Here is a 25,108-nt window from a genome sequence, read left to right on the forward strand (position 1 = left end):
CAAAAAATCAATTTTCTGATGAAAAATGATGACCCCAGACCTGTCGAATTTTCTCCGGATGGTCAGAAATGGTCATTTTTTAATGTTTAATGTTTTGACTGTAAATGTCCATTACACGTGAATTATCACTTTTGGAACTAAAATAAGTATTTGGAGTAATGTTCCTTCACGAAATTGTTCAAAATAGAAGCTTCTGAGTGAGAGGACAAGTTTATAAAAATGGCAATTTTTCTCACTGCGAGGCTTTAAAAAGTGGTTATTCAACATGAGGCACAATTCAATTGACATTTTGAATAATTTTTTCTACACTCCAAAAAAATCAATTTTCTGATGGAAAATGATGACCCCAGACCTGTCGAATTTTCTCTAGAGGGTCAGAAATTGTCATTTTTTAATGTTTAATGTTTTGACTGTAAATATCCATTGCACGTGAATTATAACTTTTGGAACTAAAATAAGTGTGTTTGGAGTCATTTTCCTGCCCGAAATTGGTCAAAATAGAACCTTCTTAGAAGAGGAAATGTCTGTAAAAATGGAAATTTTTGTCACTGTCAGGCTTTAAAAAGTGGTTATTCAACATGAGGCACAATCCAAAAGACATTTTGAATAATTTTTTCTACAGTCCAAAAAATCAATTGTCTGATGAAAAACGATGATCCCAGACCTGTCGAATTTTCTCCAGATGGTCAGAAATGGTCATTTTTTAATGTTTAATGTTTTGACTGTAAATGTCCATTACATGTGAATTATCACTTTTTGGAACTAAAATAAGTGTGTTTGGAGTCATTTTCCTTCCCGAAATTGGTCAAAATAGAAGCTTCTGAGTGAGAGGACAAGTTTATAAAAATGGCAATTTTTGTCACTGTGAGGCTTTAAAAAGTGGTTATTCAACATGAGGCACAATCCAATTTAAATTTTGAATCAGTTTTTTCTACAGTCCAAAAAATCAATTTTCTGATGAAGAAACGATGACCCCAGACCTGTCAAACGTTCTCCAGATGGTCAGAAATGATCATTTTTTAATGATTAATCTCTTGACTGTAATTGACCAGTGCATGTCTATTATCACTTTTGGAACTAAAATAGTGTGTTTGGAGTCATTTTCCTGCCTGAAATTGGTCAAAATAGAAGCTTCTGAGTAGGAAGAAAAGTCTGTAAAAATGGCAATTTTGGTCACTGTGAGGCTTCCAAAAGTGGTTATTCAACATAGGGCACAATCCAATTGACATTTTGAATAATTTTTTCTACGGTGCAAAAATCTATTTTTTTACGAAAAACTATGACCACTGACCTGTCGAACTTTATCCAGATGGTCGGAAATGGTCATTTTTTTATATTTATTCTTTTACTGTAAATAACATTTGCCTGTGAATGATAACTTTTGGAACTAAAATGAGTGTGTTTAGAGTCATTTTCCTGCTCGAAATTGGTCAAAATAGAAGCTTCTGAGTAGGAGGAAAAGTTTGTAAAAATGGCAGTTTTGGTCACTGTGAGGATTTAAAAAGAGGTTACTCAACATGAGGCACAATCCAAATGACATTCTGAATACTTTTTTCTACAGTCTAAAAAATCAATTTTCTGATGAAAAACGATGACACCGGACCTGCCGAATTTTCTCCGGATGGTCAGAAATGGTCATTTTTTTAATGTTTAATGTTTTGACTGTAAATGTCCATTGCACGTGATTTATTACTTTTGGAACTAAAATAAGTGTGTTTGGAGTCATTTTCCTGCCTGAAATTGGTCAAAATAGAAGCTTCTGAGTAGGAAGAAAAGTCTGTAAAAATGGCACTTTTGGTCACTGTGAGGCTTCCAAAAGTGGTTATTCAACATGAGACACAATCCAATTGAAATTTTGAATCATTTTTGCTACAGTCCAAAAAATCAATTTTCTGACGAAAATCGATGACCCCAGACCTGTCGAACTTTCTCCAGATGGTCAGAAATGGTCATTTTGTAATGTTTAATCTCATGAGTGTAATTGACCAATGCATGTGAATTAGCACTTTTGGAACTAAAATAAGTGAGTTTGGAGTCATTTTCCTGCCCAAAATTGGTCAAAATAGAAGCTTCTGAGTAGGAAGAAAAGTCTGTAAAAATGGCACTTTTGGTCACTGTGAGGCTTCCAAAAGTGGTTATTCAACATAGGGCGCAATCCAATTGACATTTTAAATACATTTTTCTAAGGTGCAAAAATCTACTTTTTTTATGAAAAACTATGACCACTGACCTGTCGAACTTTATCCAGATGGTCAGAAATTGTCATTTTTTTATATTTAATCTTTTGACTGTGAATCACGATTGCATGTGAATATCACTTTTGGAAATAAAATAAGTGTGTTTAGAGTCATTTTCCTGCCCGAAATGGGTCAAAATAGAAGCTTCTGAGTAGGAGGAAAAGTCTGTAAAAATGGCAATTTTGGTCACTGTGAGGCTTTAAAAAGTGGTTATTCAACATGAGGCACAATCCAATTGACATTTTGAATTATTTTTTCTGCAGTCGAAAACATCAATTTTCTGAAGAAAAACGATGAAATTGTCATTTTTTAATGTTTAATCTTTTGACTGTAAATGTCCATTGCACGTGAATTATCACTTTTGGAACTAAAATAAGAGAGTTTGGAGTCATTTTCCTGCCTGAAATTGGTCAAAATAAAAGCTTCTTAGTAGGAGGAAAAATCTATAAAAATTGTAATTTTTGTCACTGTCAGGCTTTAAAAAGTGGTTATTCAACACGAGGCACAATCCAAAAGACATTTTGAATAATTTTTTCTACAGTCCACAAAATCAATTTTCTTATGAAAAACGATGACCCCAGACCTGTCGAATTTTCTCCGAATGGTCAGAAATGGTCATTTTTTAATGTTTAATGTTTTGACTGAATGTCCATTGCACGTGAATTATAACTTTTGGAACTAAAATAAGTGTGTTTTGAGTCATTTTCCTGCCCGAAATTGGTCAAAATAGAAGCTTCTGAGCAGGAAGAAAAGTCTGTAAAAATTGTAATTTTCGTCATTTTGAGGCTTTAAAAAGTGGTTATTCAACATGAGGCACAATCCAAAAGACATTTTGAATAATTTTTTCTACAGTCCAAAAAATAAATTTTCTGATGAAAAACGATGACCCCAGACCTGTCGAATTTTCTCCGGATGGTCAGAAATGGTCATTTTTTAATATTTAATGTTTTGACTGTAAATGTCCATTACATGTGAATTATCACTTTTGGAACTAAAGTTAGTGTTTGGAGTAATTTTCCTTCACGAAATTGTTCAAAATAGAAGCTTCTGAGTGAGAGGACAAGTTTATAAAAATGGCAATTTTTGTCACTGTGAGGCTTTAAAAAGTGGTTATTCAACATGAGGCATAATCCAATTGACATTTTGAATATTTTTTCTACACTCCAAAAAAATCAATTTTCTGATGAAAAATGATGACCCCAGACCTGTCGAATTTTCTCCGGATGGTCAGAAATGGTCATTTTTTAATGTTTAATGTTTTGACTGTAAATGTCCATTGCACTTGAATTATAACTTTTGGAACTAAAAAAAGTGTGTTTGGAGTCATTTTCCTGCCCGAAATTGGTCAAAATAGAAGCTTCTTAGTAGGAGGAAAAGTCTGTAAAAATTTTAATTTTTGTCACTTTGAGGCTTTAAAAAGTGGTTATTCAACATGAGGCACAATCCAAAAGACATTTTGAATAATTTTTTCTACAGTCCAAAAAATAAATTTTCTGATGAAAAACGATGACCCCAGACCTGTCGAATTTTCTCCGGATGGTCAGAAATGGTCATTTTTTAATGTTTAATGTTTTGACTGTAAATGTCCATTACACGTGAATTATCACTTTTGGAACTAAAGTAAGTGTTTGGAGTAATTTTCCTTCACAAAATTGTTCAAAATAGAAGCTTCTGAGTGAGAGGACAAGTTTATAAAAATGGCAATTTTTGTCACTGTGAGGCTTTAAAAAGTGGTTATTCAACATGAGGCACAATCCAATTGAAATTTTGAATCAGTTTTTTCTACAGTCCAAAAGATCAATTTTCTGATGAAGAAACGATGACCCCAGACCTGTCGAACTTTCTCCAGATGATCAGAAATGGTCATTTTTTATTGTTTAATCTCTTGACTGTAATTGACCAGTGCATGAGAATTATCACTTTTGGAACTAAAATAAGTGGGTTTGGAGTCATTTTCTTGCCTGAAATTGGTCAAAATAGAAGCTTCTGAGTAGGAAGAAAAGTCTGTAAAAATGGCACTTTTGGTCACTGTGAGGCTTCCAAAAGTGGTTATTCAACATAGGGCACAATCCAATTGACATTTTGAATAAGTTTTTTCTACGGTACAAAAATCTTTTTTTTTATGAAAAACTATGACCCCAGACCTGTCGAACTTTCTCCAGATGGTCAGAAATGGTAATTTTTTAATATTTAATCTTTTGACTGTAAATCACGATTGCATGTGAATGATCACTTTAAGATCTAAAATAAGTGTGTTTAGAGTCATTTTCCTGCCCGAAATTGGTCAAAATAGAAGCTTCTGAGTAGGAGGAAAAGTCTGTAAAAATGGCAATTTTGGTCACTGTGAGGCTTTAAAAAGTGGTTATTCAACATGAGGCACAATCCAATTGAAATTTTGAATCATTTTTGCTACAGTCCAAAAAATCAATTTTGTGACGAAAATTGATGACCCCAGACCTGTCGAGCTTTCTCCAGATGGTCAGAAAAGGTCATTTTTTAATGTTTAAACTCATGACTGTAATTGACCAGTGCATGTGAATTATCACTTTTGGAACTAAAATAAGTGTGTTTGGAGTCATTTTCTTGCCTGAAATTGGTCGAAATAGAAGCTTCTGAGTAGGAAGAAAAGTCTGTAAAAATGGCACTTTTGGTCACTGTGAGGCTTCCAAAAGTGGTTATTCAACATAGGGCACAATCCAATTGACATTTTGAATATTTTTTCTACGGTGCAAAAATCTATTTTTTTATGAAAAACTATGACCCCAGACCTGTCGAACTTTCTGCAGATGGTCAGAAATGGTAATTTTTTAATATTTAATCTTTTGACTGTAAATCACGATTGCATGTGAATGATCACTTTAAGAACTAAAATAAGTGTGTTTAGAGTCATTTTCCTGCCCGAAATTGGTCAAAATAGAAGCTTCTGAGTAGGAGGAAAAGTCTGTAAAAATGGCAATTTTGGTCACTGTGAGGCTTTAAAAAGTGGTTATTCAACATGAGGCACAATCCAATTGAAATTTTGAATCATTTTTGCTACAGTCCAAAAAATCAATTTTCTGACGAAAATCGATGACCCCAGACCTGTCGAACTTTCTCCAGATGGTCAGAAATGGTCATTTTTTAATGTTTAAACTCATGACTGTAAATAACCAGTGCATGTGAATTATCAATTTTGGAACTAAAATAAGTGGGTTTGGAGTCATTTTCCTGCCCAAAATTGGTCAAAATAGAAGCTTCTGAGTAGGAAGAAAAGTCTGTAAAAATTGCACTTTTGGTCACTGTGAGGCTTTAAAAAGAGGTTATTCAACATGAGGCACAATCCAATTGACATTTTGAATTATTTTTTCTGCAGTTGAAAACATCAGTTTTCTGATAAAAACGATGAAATTGTCATTTTTTAATGTTTAATCTCTTGACTGTAATTGACCAGTGCATGTGAATTATCACTTTTGGAACTAAAATAAGTGTGTTTGGAGTCATTTTCTTTCCTGAAATTGGTCAAAATAAAAGCTTCTGAGTAGGAAGAAAAGTCTGTAAAAATTGCACTTTTGGTCACTGTGAGGCTTCCAAAAGTGGTTATTCAACATAGGGCACAATCCAATTGACATTTTGAATAATTTTTTCTACGGTGCAAAAATCTATTTTTTTATGAAAAACTATGACCCCAGACCTGTCGAACTTTCTTCAGATGGTCAGAAATGGTAATTTTTTCATATTTAATCTTTTGACTGTAAATCACGATTGCATGTGAATGATCACTTTAAGAACTAAAATAAGTGTGTTTAGAGTCATTTTCCTGCCCGAAATTGGTCAAAATAGAAGCTTCTGAGTAGGAGGAAAAGTCTGTAAAAATGGCAATTTTGGTCACTGTCAGGCTTTAAAAAGTGGTTATTCAACACGAGGCACAATCCAAAAGACATTTTGAATAATTTTTTTTACAGTCCACAAAATCAATTTTCTTATGAAAAACGATGACCCCAGACCTGTCGAATTTTCTCCGAATGGTCAGAAATGGTCTTTTTTTAATGTTTAATGTTTTGACTGTAAATGTCCATTGCACGTGAATTATAACTTTTGGAACTAAAATAAGTCTGCTTGAAGTCATTTTCCTTCCCGAAATTGGTCAAAATAGAAGCTTCTGAGCAGGAGGAAAAGTCTGTACAAATTGTAGTTTTTGTCACTTTGAGGCTTTAAAAAGTGGTTATTCAACATGAGGCACAATCCAAAACACATTTTGAATAATTTTTTCTACAGTCCAAAAAATCAATTTTCTGATGAAAAACGATGACCCCAGACCTGTCGAATTTTCTCCGGATGGTCAGAAATGGTCATTTTTTAATGTTTAATGTTTTGACTGTAAATGTCCATTACACGTGAATTATCACTTTTGGAACTAAAATAAGTGTTTGGAGTAATTTTCCTTCACGAAATTGTTCAAAATAGAAGCTTCTGAGTGAGAGGACAAGTTTATAAAAATGGCAATTTTTGTCACTGTGAGGCTTTAAAAAGTGGTTATTCAACATGAGGCACAATCCAATTGACATTTTGTATAATTTTTTCTACACTCCAAAAACATCAATTTTCTGATGAAAAATGATGACCTCAGACCTGTCGAATTTTCTCCGGATGGTCAGAAATGGTAATTTTTTAATGTTTAATGTTTTGACTGTAAATGTCCATTGCATGTGAATTATAACTTTTGGAACTAAAAAAAGTGTGTTTGGAGTCATTTTCCTGCCCGAAATTGGTCAAAATAGAAGCTTCTTAGTAGGAGGAAAAGTCTGTAAAAATGGAAATTGTTGTCACTGTCAGGCTTTAAAAAGTGGTTATTCAACATGAGGCACAATCCAAAAGACATTTTGAATGATTTTTTCTACAGTCCAAAAAATCAATTGTCTGATGAAAAACGATGTTCCCAGACCTGTCGAGTTTTCTCCAGATAGTCAGAAATGGTCATTTTTTAATGCTTAATGTTTTGACTGTAAATGTCCATTACACGTAAATTATCACTTTTGGAACTAAAATAAGTGTGTTTGGAGTCATTTTCCTTCCCGAAATTGGTCAAAATAGAAGCTTCTGAGTGAGAGGACAAGTGTATAAAAATGGCATTTTTGTCACTGTGAGGCTTTAAAAAGTGGTTATTTAACATGAGGCACAATCCAATTGAAATTTTGAATCAGTTTTTTCTACATTCCAAAAACTCAATTTTCTGATGAAGAAACGATGACCCCAGACCTGTCGAACTTTCTCCAGATGATCAGAAATGGTCATTTTTTAATGTTTAATCTCTTGACTGTAATTGACCAGTGCATGTGAATTATCACTTTTGGAACTAAAATAAGTGTGTTTGGAGTCATTTTCTTGCCTGAAATTGGTCAAAATAGAAGCTTCTGAGTAGGAAGAAAAGTCTGTCAAAATGGCACTTTTGGTCACTGTGAGGCTTCCAAAAGTGGTTATTCAACATAGGGCGCAATCCAATTGACATTTTGAATACATTTTTCTAAGGTGCAAAAATCTACTTTTTTTTATGAAAAACTATGACCACTGACCTGTCGAACTTTATCCAGATGGTCAGAAATTGTCATTTTTTTATATTTAATCTTTTGACTGTGAATCACGATTGCATGTGAATATCACTTTTGGAAATAAAATAAGTGTGTTTAGAGTCATTTTCCTGCCCGAAATGGGTCAAAATAGAAGCTTCTGAGTAGGAGGAAAAGTCTGTAAAAATGGCAATTTTGGTCACTGTGAGGCTTTAAAAAGTGGTTAATCAACATGAGGCACAATCCAATTGACATTTTGAATTATTTTTTCTGCAGTCGAAAACATCAATTTTCTGATGAAAAACGATGAAATTGTCATTTTTTAATGTTTAATCTTTTGACTGTAAATGTCCATTGCACGTGAATTATCACTTTTGGAACTAAAATAAGAGAGTTTGGAGTCATTTTCCTGCCTGAAATTGGTCAAAATAAAAGCTTCTTAGTAGGAGGAAAAATCTATAAAAATTGTAATTTTTTTCACTGTCAGGCTTTAAAAAGTGGTTATTCAACACGAGGCACAATCCAAAAGACATTTTGAATAATTTTTTGTACAGTCCACAAAATCAATTTTCTAATGAAAAACGATGACCCCAGACCTGTCGAATTTTCTCCGAATGGTCAGAAATGGTCATTTTTTAATGTTTAATGTTTTGACTGTAAATGTCCATTGCACGTGAATTATAACTTTTGGAACTAAAATAAGTGTGTTTTGAGTCATTTTCCTTCCCGAAATTGGTCAAAATAGAAGCTTCTGAGCAGGAAGAAAAGTCTGTAAAAATTGTAATTTTCGTCATTTTGAGGCTTTAAAAAGTGGTTATTCAACATGAGGCACAATCCAAAAGACATTTTGAATAATTTTTTCTACAGTCCAAAAAATAAATTTTCTGATGAAAAACGATGACCCCAGACCTGTCGAATTTTCTCCGGATGGTCAGAAATGGTCATTTTTTAATATTTAATGTTTTGACTGTAAATGTCCATTACACGTGAATTATCACTTTTGGAACTAAAGTAAGTGTTTGGAGTAATTTTCCTTCACGAAATTGTTCAAAATAGAAGCTTCTGAGTGAGAGGACAAGTTTATAAAAATGGCAATTTTTGTCACTGTGAGGCTTTAAAAAGTGGTTATTCAACATGAGGAATAATCCAATTGACATTTTGAATATTTTTTCTACACTCCAAAAAAATCAATTTTCTGATGAAAAATGATGACCCCAGACCTGTCGAATTTTCTCCGGATGGTCAGAAATGGTCATTTTTTAATGTTTAATGTTTTGACTGTAAATGTCCATTGCACTTGAATTATAACTTTTGGAACTAAAAAAAGTGTGTTTGGAGTCATTTTCCTGCCCGAAATTGGTCAAAATAGAAGCTTCTTAGTAGGAGGAAAAGTCTGTAAAAATTGTAATTTTTGTCACTTTGAGGCTTTAAAAAGTGGTTATTCAACATGAGGCACAATCCAAAAGACATTTTGAATAATTTTTTCTACAGTCCAAAAAATAAATTTTCTGATGAAAAATGATGACCCCAGACCTGTCGAATTTTCTCCGGATGGTCAGAAATGGTCATTTTTTAATGTTTAATGTTTTGACTGTAAATGTCCATTACACGTGAATTATCACTTTTGGAACTAAAGTAAGTGTTTGGAGTAATTTTCCTTCACGAAATTGTTCAAAATAGAAGCTTCTGAGTGAGAGGACAAGTTTATAAAAATGGCAATTTTTGTCACTGTGAGGCTTTAAAAAGTGGTTATTCAACATGAGGCACAATCCAATTGAAATTTTGAATCAGTTTTTTCTACAGTCCAAAAAATCAATTTTCTGATGAAGAAACGATGACCCCAGACCTGTCGAACTTTCTCCAGATGATCAGAAATGGTCATTTTTTATTGTTTAATCTCTTGACTGTAATTGACCAGTGCATGAGAATTATCACTTTTGGAACTAAAATAAGTGGGTTTGGAGTCATTTTCTTGCCTGAAATTGGTCAAAATAGAAGCTTCTGAGTAGGAAGAAAAGTCTGTAAAAATGGCACTTTTGGTCACTGTGAGGCTTCCAAAAGTGGTTATTCAACATAGGGCACAATCCAATTGACATTTTGAATAAGTTTTTTCTACGGTACAAAAATCTATTTTTTTATGAAAAACTATGACCCCAGACCTGTCGAACTTTCTCCAGATGGTCAGAAATGGTAATTTTTTAATATTTAATCTTTTGACTGTTAATCACGATTGCATGTGAATGATCACTTTAAGATCTAAAATAAGTGTGTTTAGAGTCATTTTCCTGCCCGAAATTGGTCAAAATAGAAGCTTCTGAGTAGGAGGAAAAGTCTGTAAAAATGGCAATTTTGGTCACTGTGAGGCTTTAAAAAGTGGTTATTCAACATGAGGCACAATCCAATTGAAATTTTGAATCATTTTTGCTACAGTCCAAAAAATCAATTTTGTGACGAAAATTGATGACCCCAGACCTGTCGAGCTTTCTCCAGATGGTCAGAAAAGGTCATTTTTTAATGTTTAAACTCATGACTGTAAATAACCAGTGCATGTGAATTATCACTTTTGGAACTAAAATAAGTGTGTTTGGAGTCATTTTCTTGCCTGAAATTGGTCGAAATAGAAGCTTCTGAGTAGGAAGAAAAGTCTGTAAAAATGGCACTTTTCGTCACTGTGAGGCTTCCAAAAGTGGTTATTCAACATAGGGCACAATCCAATTGACATTTTGAATATTTTTTCTACGGTGCAAAAATCTATTTTTTTATGAAAAACTATGACCCCAGACCTGTCGAACTTTCTGCAGATGGCCAGAAATGGTAATTTTTTAATATTTAATCTTTTGACTGTAAATCACGATTGCATGTGAATGATCACTTTAAGAACTAAAATAAGTGTGTTTAGAGTCATTTTCCTGCCTGAAATTGGTCAAAATAGAAGCTTCTGAGTAGGAGGAAAAGTCTGTAAAAATGGCAATTTTGGTCACTGTGAGGCTTTAAAAAGTGGTTATTCAACATGAGGCACAATCCAATTGAAATTTTGAATCATTTTTGCTACAGTCCAAAAAATCAATTTTCTGACGAAAATCGATGACCCCAGACCTGTCGAACTTTCTCCAGATGGTCAGAAATGGTCATTTTTTAATGTTTAAACTCATGACTGTAGATAACCAGTGCATGTGAATTATCAATTTTGGAACTAAAATAAGTGGGTTTGGAGTCATTTTCCTGCCCAAAATTGGTCAAAATAGAAACTTCTGAGTAGGAAGAAAAGTCTGTAAAAATTGCACTTTTGGTCACTGTGAGGCTTTAAAAAGAGGTTATTCAACATGAGGCACAATCCAATTGACATTTTGAATTATTTTTTCTGCAGTTGAAAACATCAGTTTTCTGATAAAAACGATGAAATTGTCATTTTTTAATGTTTAATCTCTTGACTGTAATTGACCAGTGCATGTGAATTATCACTTTTGGAACTAAAATAAGTGTGTTTGGAGTCATTTTCTTTCCTGAAATTGGTCAAAATAGAAGCTTCTGAGTAGGAAGAAAAGTCTGTAAAAATTGCACTTTTGGTCACTGTGAGGCTTCCAAAAGTGGTTATTCAACATAGGGCACAATCCAATTGACATTTTGAATAATTTTTTCTACGGTGCAAAAATCTATTTTTTTATGAAAAACTATGACCCCAGACCTGTCGAACTTTCTTCAGATGGTCAGAAATGGTAATTTTTTCATATTTAATCTTTTGACTGTAAATCACGATTGCATGTGAATGATCACTTTAAGAACTAAAATAAGTGTGTTTAGAGTCATTTTCCTGCCCGAAATTGGTCAAAATAGAAGCTTCTGAGTAGGAGGAAAAGTCTGTAAAAATGGCAATTTTGGTCACTGTCAGGCTTTAAAAAGTGGTTATTCAACACGAGGCACAATCCAAAAGACATTTTGAATAATTTTTTTTACAGTCCACAAAATCAATTTTCTTATGAAAAACGATGACCCCAGACCTGTCGAATTTTCTCCGAATGGTCAGAAATGGTCTTTTTTTAATGTTTAATGTTTTGACTGTAAATGTCCATTGCACGTGAATTATAACTTTTGGAACTAAAATAAGTCTGCTTGAAGTCATTTTCCTTCCCGAAATTGGTCAAAATAGAAGCTTCTGAGCAGGAGGAAAAGTCTGTACAAATTGTAGTTTTTGTCACTTTGAGGCTTTAAAAAGTGGTTATTCAACATGAGGCACAATCCAAAACACATTTTGAATAATTTTTTCTACAGTCCAAAAAATCAATTTTCTGATGAAAAACGATGACCCCAGACCTGTCGAATTTTCTCCGGATGGTCAGAAATGGTCATTTTTTAATGTTTAATGTTTTGACTGTAAATGTCCATTACACGTGAATTATCACTTTTGGAACTAAAATAAGTGTTTGGAGTAATTTTCCTTCATGAAATTGTTCAAAATAGAAGCTTCTGAGTGAGAGGACAAGTTTATAAAAATGGCAATTTTTGTCACTGTGAGGCTTTAAAAAGTGGTTATTCAACATGAGGCACAATCCAATTGACATTTTGTATAATTTTTTCTACACTCCAAAAACATCAATTTTCTGATGAAAAATGATGACCTCAGACCTGTCGAATTTTCTCCGGATGGTCAGAAATGGTAATTTTTTAATGTTTAATGTTTTGACTGTAAATGTCCATTGCATGTGAATTATAACTTTTGGAACTAAAAAAAGTGTGTTTGGAGTCATTTTCCTGCCCGAAATTGGTCAAAATAGAAGCTTCTTAGTAGGAGGAAAAGTCTGTAAAAATGGAAATTTTTGTCACTGTCAGGCTTTAAAAAGTGGTTATTCAACATGAGGCACAATCCAAAAGACATTTTGAATGATTTTTTCTACAGTCCAAAAAATCAATTGTCTGATGAAAAACGATGTTCCCAGACCTGTCGAGTTTTCTCCAGATAGTCAGAAATGGTCATTTTTTAATGCTTAATGTTTTGACTGTAAATGTCCATTACACGTAAATTATCACTTTTGGAACTAAAATAAGTGTGTTTGGAGTCATTTTCCTTCCCGAAATTGGTCAAAATAGAAGCTTCTGAGTGAGAGGACAAGTTTATAAAAATGGCATTTTTGTCACTGTGAGGCTTTAAAAAGTGGTTATTTAACATGAGGCACAATCCAATTGAAATTTTGAATCAGTTTTTTCTACATTCCAAAAACTCAATTTTCTGATGAAGAAACGATGACCCCAGACCTGTCGAACTTTCTCCAGATGATCAGAAATGGTCATTTTTTAATGTTTAATCTCTTGACTGTAATTGACCAGTGCATGTGAATTATCACTTTTGGAACTAAAATAAGTGTGTTTGGAGTCATTTTCTTGCCTGAAATTGGTCAAAATAGAAGCTTCTGAGTAGGAAGAAAAGTCTGTCAAAATGGCACTTTTGGTCACTGTGAGGCTTCCAAAAGTGGTTATTCAACATAGGGCGCAATCCAATTGACATTTTGAATACATTTTTCTAAGGTGCAAAAATCTACTTTTTTTATGAAAAACTATGACCACTGACCTGTCGAACTTTATCCAGATGGTCAGAAATTGTCATTTTTTTATATTTAATCTTTTGACTGTGAATCACGATTGCATGTGAATATCACTTTTGGAAATAAAATAAGTGTGTTTAGAGTCATTTTCCTGCCCGAAATGGGTCAAAATAGAAGCTTCTGAGTAGGAGGAAAAGTCTGTAAAAATGGCAATTTTGGTCACTGTGAGGCTTTAAAAAGTGGTTAATCAACATGAGGCACAATCCAATTGACATTTTGAATTATTTTTTCTGCAGTCGAAAACATCAATTTTCTGATGAAAAACGATGAAATTGTCATTTTTTAATGTTTAATCTTTTGACTGTAAATGTCCATTGCACGTGAATTATCACTTTTGGAACTAAAATAAGAGAGTTTGGAGTCATTTTCCTGCCTGAAATTGGTCAAAATAAAAGCTTCTTAGTAGGAGGAAAAATCTATAAAAATTGTAATTTTTTTCACTGTCAGGCTTTAAAAAGTGGTTATTCAACACGAGGCACAATCCAAAAGACATTTTGAATAATTTTTTGTACAGTCCACAAAATCAATTTTCTTATGAAAAACGATGACCCCAGACCTGTCGAATTTTCTCCGGATGGTCAGAAATGGTCATTTTTTAATATTTAATGTTTTGACTGTAAATGTCCATTACACGTGAATTATCACTTTTGGAACTAAAGTAAGTGTTTGGAGTAATTTTCCTTCACGAAATTGTTCAAAATAGAAGCTTCTGAGTGAGAGGACAAGTTTATAAAAATGGCAATTTTTGTCACTGTGAGGCTTTAAAAAGTGGTTATTCAACATGAGGAATAATCCAATTGACATTTTGAATATTTTTTCTACACTCCAAAAAAATCAATTTTCTGATGAAAAATGATGACCCCAGACCTGTCGAATTTTCTCCGGATGGTCAGAAATGGTCATTTTTTAATGTTTAATGTTTTGACTGTAAATGTCCATTGCACTTGAATTATAACTTTTGGAACTAAAAAAAGTGTGTTTGGAGTCATTTTCCTGCCCGAAATTGGTCAAAATAGAAGCTTCTTAGTAGGAGGAAAAGTCTGTAAAAATTGTAATTTTTGTCACTTTGAGGCTTTAAAAAGTGGTTATTTAACATGAGGCACAATCCAAAAGACATTTTGAATAATTTTTTCTACAGTCCAAAAAATAAATTTTCTGATGAAAAACGATGACCCCAGACCTGTCGAATTTTCTCCGGATGGTCAGAAATGGTCATTTTTTAATGTTTAATGTTTTGACTGTAAATGTCCATTACACGTGAATTATCACTTTTGGAACTAAAGTAAGTGTTTGGAGTAATTTTCCTTCACGAAATTGTTCAAAATAGAAGCTTCTGAGTGAGAGGACAAGTTTATAAAAATGGCAATTTTTGTCACTGTGAGGCTTTAAAAAGTGGTTATTCAACATGAGGCACAATCCAATTGAAATTTTGAATCAGTTTTTTCTACAGTCCAAAAAATCAATTTTCTGATGAAGAAACGATGACCCCAGACCTGTCGAACTTTCTCCAGATGATCAGAAATGGTCATTTTTTATTGTTTAATCTCTTGACTGTAATTGACCAGTGCATGAGAATTATCACTTTTGGAACTAAAATAAGTGGGTTTGGAGTCATTTTCTTGCCTGAAATTGGTCAAAATAGAAGCTTCTGAGTAGGAAGAAAAGTCTGTAAAAATGGCACTTTTGGTCACTGTGAGGCTTCCAAAAGTGGTTATTCAACATAGGGCACAATCCAATTGACATTTTGAATAAGTTTTTTCTACGGTACAAAAATCTATTTTTTTATGAAAAACTATGACCCCAGACCTGTCGAACTTTCTCCAGATGGTCAGAAATGGTAATTTTTTAATATTTAATCTTTTGACTGTTAATCACGATTGCATGTGAATGATCACTTTAAGATCTAAAATAAGTGTGTTTAGAGTCATTTTCCTGCCCGAAATTGGTCAAAATAGAAGCTTCTGAGTAGGAGGAAAAGTCTGTAAAAATGGCAATTTTGGTCACTGTGAGGCTTTAAAAAGTGGTTATTCAACATGAGGCACAATCCAATTGAAATTTTGAATCATTTTTGCTACAGTCCAAAAAATCAATTTTGTGACGAAAATTGATGACCCCAGACCTGTCGAGCTTTCTCCAGATGGTCAGAAAAGGTCATTTTTTAATGTTTAAACTCATGACTGTAAATAACCAGTGCATGTGAATTATCACTTTTGGAACTAAAATAAGTGTGTTTGGAGTCATTTTCTTGCCTGAAATTGGTCGAAATAGAAGCTTCTGAGTAGGAAGAAAAGTCTGTAAAAATGGCACTTTTCGTCACTGTGAGGCTTCCAAAAGTGGTTATTCAACATAGGGCACAATCCAATTGACATTTTGAATATTTTTTCTACGGTGCAAAAATCTATTTTTTTATGAAAAACTATGACCCCAGACCTGTCGAACTTTCTGCAGATGGTCAGAAATGGTAATTTTTTAATATTTAATCTTTTGACTGTAAATCACGATTGCATGTGAATGATCACTTTAAGAACTAAAATAAGTGTGTTTAGAGTCATTTTCCTGCCCGAAATTGGTCAAAATAGAAGCTTCTGAGTAGGAGGAAAAGTCTGTAAAAATGGCAAGTTTGGTCACTGTGAGGCTTTAAAAAGTGGTTATTCAACATGAGGCACAATCCAATTGAAATTTTGAATCATTTTTGCTACAGTCCAAAAAATCAATTTTCTGACGAAAATCGATGACCCCAGACCTGTCGAACTTTCTCCAGATGGTCAGAAATGGTCATTTTTTAATGTTTAAACTCATGACTGTAAATAACCAGTGCATGTGAATTATCAATTTTGGAACTAAAATAAGTGGGTTTGGAGTCATTTTCCTGCCCAAAATTGGTCAAAATAGAAGCTTCTGAGTAGGAAGAAAAGTCTGTAAAAATGGCACTTTTGGTCACTGTGAGGCTTTAAAAAGAGGTTATTCAACATGAGGCCCAATCCAATTGACATTTTGAATTATTTTTTCTGCAGTTGAAAACATCAGTTTTCTGATGAAAAACAATGAAATTGTCATTTTTTAATGTTTAATCTCTTGACTGTAATTGACCAGTGCATGTGAATTATCACTTTTGGAACTAAAATAAGTGTGTTTGGAGTCATTTTCTTGCCTGAAATTGGTCAAAATAGAAGCTTCTGAGTAGGAAGAAAAGTCTGTAAAAATTGCACTTTTGGTCACTGTGAGGCTTCCAAAAGTGGTTATTCAACATAGGGCACAATCCAATTGACATTTTGAATAATTTTTTCTACGGTGCAAAAATCTATTTTTTTTATGAAAAACTATGACCCCAGACCTGTCGAACTTTCTTCAGATGGTCAGAAATGGTCATTTTTTAATATTTAATCTTTTGACTGTAAATCACGATTGCATGTGAATGATCACTTTAAGAACTAAAATAAGTGTGTTTAGAGTCATTTTCCTGCCCGAAATTGGTCAAAATAGAAGCTTCTGAGGAGGAGGAAAAGTCTGTAAAAATGGCAATTTTGGTCACTGTCAGGCTTTAAAAAGTGGTTATTCAACACGAGGCACAATCCAAAAGACATTTTGAATAATTTTTTTTACAGTCCACAAAATCAATTTTCTTATGAAAAACGATGACCCCAGACCTGTCGAATTTTCTCCGAATGGTCAGAAATGGTCTTTTTTTAATGTTTAATGTTTTGACTGTAAATGTCCATTGCACGTGAATTATAACTTTTGGAACTAAAATAAGTCTGCTTGAAGTCATTTTCCTTCCCGAAATTGGTCAAAATAGAAGCTTCTGAGCAGGAGGAAAAGTCTGTACAAATTGTAGTTATTGTCACTTTGAGGCTTTAAAAAGTGGTTATTCAACATGAGGCACAATCCAAAACACATTTTGAATAATTTTTTCTACAGTCCAAAAAATCAATTTTCTGATGAAAAACGATGACCCCAGACCTGTCGAATTTTCTCCGGATGGTCAGAAATGGTCATTTTTTAATGTTTTGACTGTAAATGTCCATTACACGTGAATTATCACTTTTGGAACTAAAATAAGTGTTTGGAGTAATTTTCCTTCACGAAATTGTTCAAAATAGAAGCTTCTGAGTGAGAGGACAAGTTTATAAAAATGGCAATTTTTGTCACTGTGAGGCTTTAAAAAGTGGTTATTCAACATGAGGCACAATCCAATTGACATTTTGAATAATTTTTTCTACACTCCAAAAACATCAATTTTCTGATGAAAAATGATGACCCCAGACCTGTCAAATTTTCTCCGGATGGTCAGAAATGGTAATTTTTAAGTGTTTAATGTTTTGACTGTAAATGTCCATTGCACGTGAATTATAACTTTTGGAACTAAAAAAAGTGTGTTTGGAGTCATTTTCCTGCCCGAAATTGGTCAAAATAGAAGCTTCTTAGTAGGAGGAAAAGTCTGTAAAAATGGAAATTTTTGTCACTGTCAGGCTTTAAAAAGTGGTTATTCAACATGAGGCACAATCCAAAAGACATTTTGAATGATTTTTTCTACAGTCCAAAAAATCAATTGTCTGATGAAAAACGATGTTCCCAGACCTGTCGAGCTTTCTCCAGATAGTCAGAAATGGTCATTTTTTAATGCTTAATGTTTTGACTGTAAATGTCCATTACACGTAAATTATCACTTTTGGAACTAAAATAAGTGTGTTTGGAGTCATTTTCCTTCCCGAAATTGGTCAAAATAGAAGCTTCTGAGTGAGAGGACAAGTTTATAAAAATGGCATTTTTGTCACTGTGAGGCTTTAAAAAGTGGTTATTCAACATGAGGCACAATCCAATTGAAATTTTGAATCAGTTTTTTCTACATTCCAAAAACTCAATTTTCTGATGAAGAAACGATGACCCCAGACCTGTCGAACTTTCTCCAGATGATCAGAAATGGTCATTTTTTAATGTTTAATCTCTTGACTGTAATTGACCAGTGCATGTGAATTATCACTTTTGGAACTAAAATAAGTGTGTTTGGAGTCATTTTCTTGCCTGAAATTGGTCAAAATAGAAGCTTCTGAGTAGGAAGAAAAGTCTGTCAAAATGGCACTTTTGGTCACTGTGAGGCTTCCAAAAGTGGTTATTCAACATAGGGCACAATCCAATTGACATTTTGAATAATTTTTTCTACGGTGCAAAAATCTATTTTTTTACGAAAAACTATGACCACTGACCTGTCGAACTTTATCCAGATGGTCAGAAATGGTCATTTTTTTATATTTAATCTTTTACTGTAAAAAACGTTTGCATGTGAATGATCACTTTTGGAACTAAAATAAGTGTGTTTAGAGTCATTTTCCTGCTCGAAATTGGTCAAAATAGAAGCTTCTGAGTAGGAGGAAAAGTCTGTAAAAATTGCAATTTTGGTCACTGTGAGGATTTAAAAAGTGGTTATTCAACATGAGGCACAATCCAAAACACATTTTGAATAATTTTTTCTACAGTCCAAAAAATCAATTTTCTGATGAAAAACGATGACCCCAGACCTGTCGAATTTTCTCCGGATGGTCAGAAATGGTCATTTTTTAATGTTTAATGTTTTGACTGTAAATGTCCATTACACGTGAATTATCACTTTTGGAACTAAAATAAGTGTTTGGAGTAATTTTCCTTCACGAAATTGTTCAAAATAGAAGCTTCTGAGTGAGAGGACAAGTTTATAAAAATGGCAATTTTTGTCACTGTGAGGCTTTAAAAAGTGGTTATTCAACATGAGGCACAATCCAATTGACATTTTGTATAATTTTTTCTACACTCCAAAAACATCAATTTTCTGATGAAAAATGATGACCTCAGACCTGTCGAATTTTCTCCGGATGGTCAGAAATGGTAATTTTTTAATGTTTAATGTTTTGACTGTAAATGTCCATTGCATGTGAATTATAACTTTTGGAACTAAAAAAAGTGTGTTTGGAGTCATTTTCCTGCCCGAAATTGGTCAAAATAGAAGCTTCTTAGTAGGAGGAAAAGTCTGTAAAAATGGAAATTTTTGTCACTGTCAGGCTTTAAAAAGTGGTTATTCAACATGAGGCACAATCCAAAAGACATTTTGAATGATTTTTTCTACAGTCCAAAAAATCAATTGTCTGATGAAAAACGATGTTCCCAGACCTGTCGAGTTTTCTCCAGATAGTCAGAAATGGTCATTTTTTAATGCTTAATGTTTTGACTGTAAATGTCCATTACACGTAAATTATCACTTTTGGAACTAAAATAAGTGTGTTTGGAGTCATTTTCCTTCCCGAAATTGGTCAAAATAGAAGCTTCTGAGTGAGAGGACAAGTTTATAAAAATGGCATTTTTGTCACTGTGAGGCTTTAAAAAGTGGTTATTTAACATGAGGCACAATCCAATTGAAATTTTGAATCAGTTTTTTCTACATTCCAAAAACTCAATTTTCTGATGAAGAAACGATGACCCCAGACCTGTCGAACTTTCTCCAGATGATCAGAAATGGTCATTTTTTAATGTTTAATCTCTTGACTGTAATTGACCAGTGCATGTGAATTATCACTTTTGGAACTAAAATAAGTGTGTTTGGAGTCATTTTCTTGCCTGAAATTGGTCAAAATAGAAGCTTCTGAGTAGGAAGAAAAGTCTGTCAAAATGGCACTTTTGGTCACTGTGAGGCTTCCAAAAGTGGTTATTCAACATAGGGCGCAATCCAATTGACATTTTGAATACATTTTTCTAAGGTGCAAAAATCTACTTTTTTTATGAAAAACTATGACCACTGACCTGTCGAACTTTATCCAGATGGTCAGAAATTGTCATTTTTTTATATTTAATCTTTTGACTGTGAATCACGATTGCATGTGAATATCACTTTTGGAAATAAAATAAGTGTGTTTAGAGTCATTTTCCTGCCCGAAATGGGTCAAAATAGAAGCTTCTGAGTAGGAGGAAAAGTCTGTAAAAATGGCAATTTTGGTCACTGTGAGGCTTTAAAAAGTGGTTAATCAACATGAGGCACAATCCAATTGACATTTTGAATTATTTTTTCTGCAGTCGAAAACATCAATTTTCTGATGAAAAACGATGAAATTGTCATTTTTTAATGTTTAATCTTTTGACTGTAAATGTCCATTGCACGTGAATTATCACTTTTGGAACTAAAATAAGAGAGTTTGGAGTCATTTTCCTGCCTGAAATTGGTCAAAATAAAAGCTTCTTAGTAGGAGGAAAAATCTATAAAAATTGTAATTTTTTTCACTGTCAGGCTTTAAAAAGTGGTTATTCAACACGAGGCACAATCCAAAAGACATTTTGAATAATTTTTTGTACAGTCCACAAAATCAATTTTCTTATGAAAAACGATGACCCCAGACCTGTCGAATTTTCTCCGGATGGTCAGAAATGGTCATTTTTTAATATTTAATGTTTTGACTGTAAATGTCCATTACACGTGAATTATCACTTTTGGAACTAAAGTAAGTGTTTGGAGTAATTTTCCTTCACGAAATTGTTCAAAATAGAAGCTTCTGAGTGAGAGGACAAGTTTATAAAAATGGCAATTTTTGTCACTGTGAGGCTTTAAAAAGTGGTTATTCAACATGAGGAATAATCCAATTGACATTTTGAATATTTTTTCTACACTCCAAAAAAATCAATTTTCTGATGAAAAATGATGACCCCAGACCTGTCGAATTTTCTCCGGATGGTCAGAAATGGTCATTTTTTAATGTTTAATGTTTTGACTGTAAATGTCCATTGCACTTGAATTATAACTTTTGGAACTAAAAAAAGTGTGTTTGGAGTCATTTTCCTGCCCGAAATTGGTCAAAATAGAAGCTTCTTAGTAGGAGGAAAAGTCTGTAAAAATTGTAATTTTTGTCACTTTGAGGCTTTAAAAAGTGGTTATTCAACATGAGGCACAATCCAAAAGACATTTTGAATAATTTTTTCTACAGTCCAAAAAATAAATTTTCTGATGAAAAACGATGACCCCAGACCTGTCGAATTTTCTCCGGATGGTCAGAAATGGTCATTTTTTAATGTTTAATGTTTTGACTGTAAATGTCCATTACACGTGAATTATCACTTTTGGAACTAAAGTAAGTGTTTGGAGTAATTTTCCTTCACGAAATTGTTCAAAATAGAAGCTTCTGAGTGAGAGGACAAGTTTATAAAAATGGCAATTTTTGTCACTGTGAGGCTTTAAAAAGTGGTTATTCAACATGAGGCACAATCCAATTGAAATTTTGAATCAGTTTTTTCTACAGTCCAAAAAATCAATTTTCTGATGAAGAAACGATGACCCCAGACCTGTCGAACTTTCTCCAGATGATCAGAAATGGTCATTTTTTATTGTTTAATCTCTTGACTGTAATTGACCAGTGCATGAGAATTATCACTTTTGGAACTAAAATAAGTGGGTTTGGAGTCATTTTCTTGCCTGAAATTGGTCAAAATAGAAGCTTCTGAGTAGGAAGAAAAGTCTGTAAAAATGGCACTTTTGGTCACTGTGAGGCTTCCAAAAGTGGTTATTCAACATAGGGCACAATCCAATTGACATTTTGAATAAGTTTTTTCTACGGTACAAAAATCTATTTTTTTATGAAAAACTATGACCCCAGACCTGTCGAACTTTCTCCAGATGGTCAGAAATGGTAATTTTTTAATATTTAATCTTTTGACTGTTAATCACGATTGCATGTGAATGATCACTTTAAGATCTAAAATAAGTGTGTTTAGAGTCATTTTCCTGCCCGAAATTGGTCAAAATAGAAGATTCTGAGTAGGAGGAAAAGTCTGTAAAAATGGCAATTTTGGTCACTGTGAGGCTTTAAAAAGTGGTTATTCAACATGAGGCACAATCCAATTGAAATTTTGAATCATTTTTGCTACAGTCCAAAAAATCAATTTTGTGACGAAAATTGATGACCCCAGACCTGTCGAGCTTTCTCCAGATGGTCAGAAAAGGTCATTTTTTAATGTTTAAACTCATGACTGTAAATAACCAGTGCATGTGAATTATCACTTTTGGAACTAAAATAAGTGTGTTTGGAGTCATTTTCTTGCCTGAAATTGGTCGAAATAGAAGCTTCTGAGTAGGAAGAAAAGTCTGTAAAAATGGCACTTTTCGTCACTGTGAGGCTTCCAAAAGTGGTTATTCAACATAGGGCACAATCCAATTGACATTTTGAATATTTTTTCTACGGTGCAAAAATCTATTTTTTTATGAAAAACTATGACCCCAGACCTGTCGAACTTTCTGCAGATGGTCAGAAATGGTAATTTTTTAATATTTAATCTTTTGACTGTAAATCACGATTGCATGTGAATGATCACTTTAAGAACTAAAATAAGTGTGTTTAGAGTCATTTTCCTGCCCGAAATTGGTCAAAATAGAAGCTTCTGAGTAGGAGGAAAAGTCTGTAAAAATGGCAAGTTTGGTCACTGTGAGGCTTTAAAAAGTGGTTATTCAACATGAGGCACAATCCAATTGAAATTTTGAATCATTTTTGCTACAGTCCAAAAAATCAATTTTCTGACGAAAATCGATGACCCCAGACCTGTCGAACTTTCTCCAGATGGTCAGAAATGGTCATTTTTTAATGTTTAAACTCATGACTGTAAATAACCAGTGCATGTGAATTATCAATTTTGGAACTAAAATAAGTGGGTTTGGAGTCATTTTCCTGCCCAAAATTGGTCAAAATAGAAGCTTCTGAGTAGGAAGAAAAGTCTGTAAAAATGGCACTTTTGGTCACTGTGAGGCTTTAAAAAGAGGTTATTCAACATGAGGCCCAATCCAATTGACATTTTGAATTATTTTTTCTGCAGTTGAAAACATCAGTTTTCTGATGAAAAACAATGAAATTGTCATTTTTTAATGTTTAATCTCTTGACTGTAATTGACCAGTGCATGTGAATTATCACTTTTGGAACTAAAATAAGTGTGTTTGGAGTCATTTTCTTGCCTGAAATTGGTCAAAATAGAAGCTTCTGAGTAGGAAGAAAAGTCTGTAAAAATTGCACTTTTGGTCACTGTGAGGCTTCCAAAAGTGGTTATTCAACATAGGGCACAATCCAATTGACATTTTGAATAATTTTTTCTACGGTGCAAAAATCTATTTTTTTTATGAAAAACTATGACCCCAGACCTGTCGAACTTTCTTCAGATGGTCAGAAATGGTCATTTTTTAATATTTAATCTTTTGACTGTAAATCACGATTGCATGTGAATGATCACTTTAAGAACTAAAATAAGTGTGTTTAGAGTTATTTTCCTGCCCGAAATTGGTCAAAATAGAAGCTTCTGAGTAGGAGGAAAAGTCTGTAAAAATGGCAATTTTGGTCACTGTCAGGCTTTAAAAAGTGGTTATTCAACACGAGGCACAATCCAAAAGACATTTTGAATAATTTTTTTTACAGTCCACAAAATCAATTTTCTTATGAAAAACGATGACCCCAGACCTGTCGAATTTTCTCCGAATGGTCAGAAATGGTCTTTTTTTAATGTTTAATGTTTTGACTGTAAATGTCCATTGCACGTGAATTATAACTTTTGGAACTAAAATAAGTCTGCTTGAAGTCATTTTCCTTCCCGAAATTGGTCAAAATAGAAGCTTCTGAGCAGGAGGAAAAGTCTGTACAAATTGTAGTTATTGTCACTTTGAGGCTTTAAAAAGTGGTTATTCAACATGAGGCACAATCCAAAACACATTTTGAATAATTTTTTCTACAGTCCAAAAAATCAATTTTCTGATGAAAAACGATGACCCCAGACCTGTCGAATTTTCTCCGGATGGTCAGAAATGGTCATTTTTTAATGTTTAATGTTTTGACTGTAAATGTCCATTACACGTGAATTATCACTTTTGGAACTAAAATAAGTGTTTGGAGTAATTTTCCTTCACGAAATTGTTCAAAATAGAAGCTTCTGAGTGAGAGGACAAGTTTATAAAAATGGCAATTTTTGTCACTGTGAGGCTTTAAAAAGTGGTTATTCAACATGAGGCACAATCCAATTGACATTTTGAATAATTTTTTCTACACTCCAAAAACATCAATTTTCTGATGAAAAATGATGACCCCAGACCTGTCAAATTTTCTCCGGATGGTCAGAAATGGTAATTTTTTAGTGTTTAATGTTTTGACTGTAAATGTCCATTGCACGTGAATTATAACTTTTGGAACTAAAAAAAGTGTGTTTGGAGTCATTTTCCTGCCCGAAATTGGTCAAAATAGAAGCTTCTTAGTAGGAGGAAAAGTCTGTAAAAATGGAAATTTTTGTCACTGTCAGGCTTTAAAAAGTGGTTATTCAACATGAGGCACAATCCAAAAGACATTTTGAATGATTTTTTCTACAGTCCAAAAAATCAATTGTCTGATGAAAAACGATGTTCCCAGACCTGTCGAGCTTTCTCCAGATAGTCAGAAATGGTCATTTTTTAATGCTTAATGTTTTGACTGTAAATGTCCATTACACGTAAATTATCACTTTTGGAACTAAAATAAGTGTGTTTGGAGTCATTTTCCTTCCCGAAATTGGTCAAAATAGAAGCTTCTGAGTGAGAGGACAAGTTTATAAAAATGGCATTTTTGTCACTGTGAGGCTTTAAAAAGTGGTTATTCAACATGAGGCACAATCCAATTGAAATTTTGAATCAGTTTTTTCTACATTCCAAAAACTCAATTTTCTGATGAAGAAACGATGACCCCAGACCTGTCGAACTTTCTCCAGATGATCAGAAAT

This window comes from Triturus cristatus, chromosome 3_2, assembly GCF_964204655.1.
Source record: "Triturus cristatus chromosome 3_2, aTriCri1.1, whole genome shotgun sequence".
Classification (NCBI taxonomy): domain Eukaryota; kingdom Metazoa; phylum Chordata; class Amphibia; order Caudata; family Salamandridae; genus Triturus; species Triturus cristatus.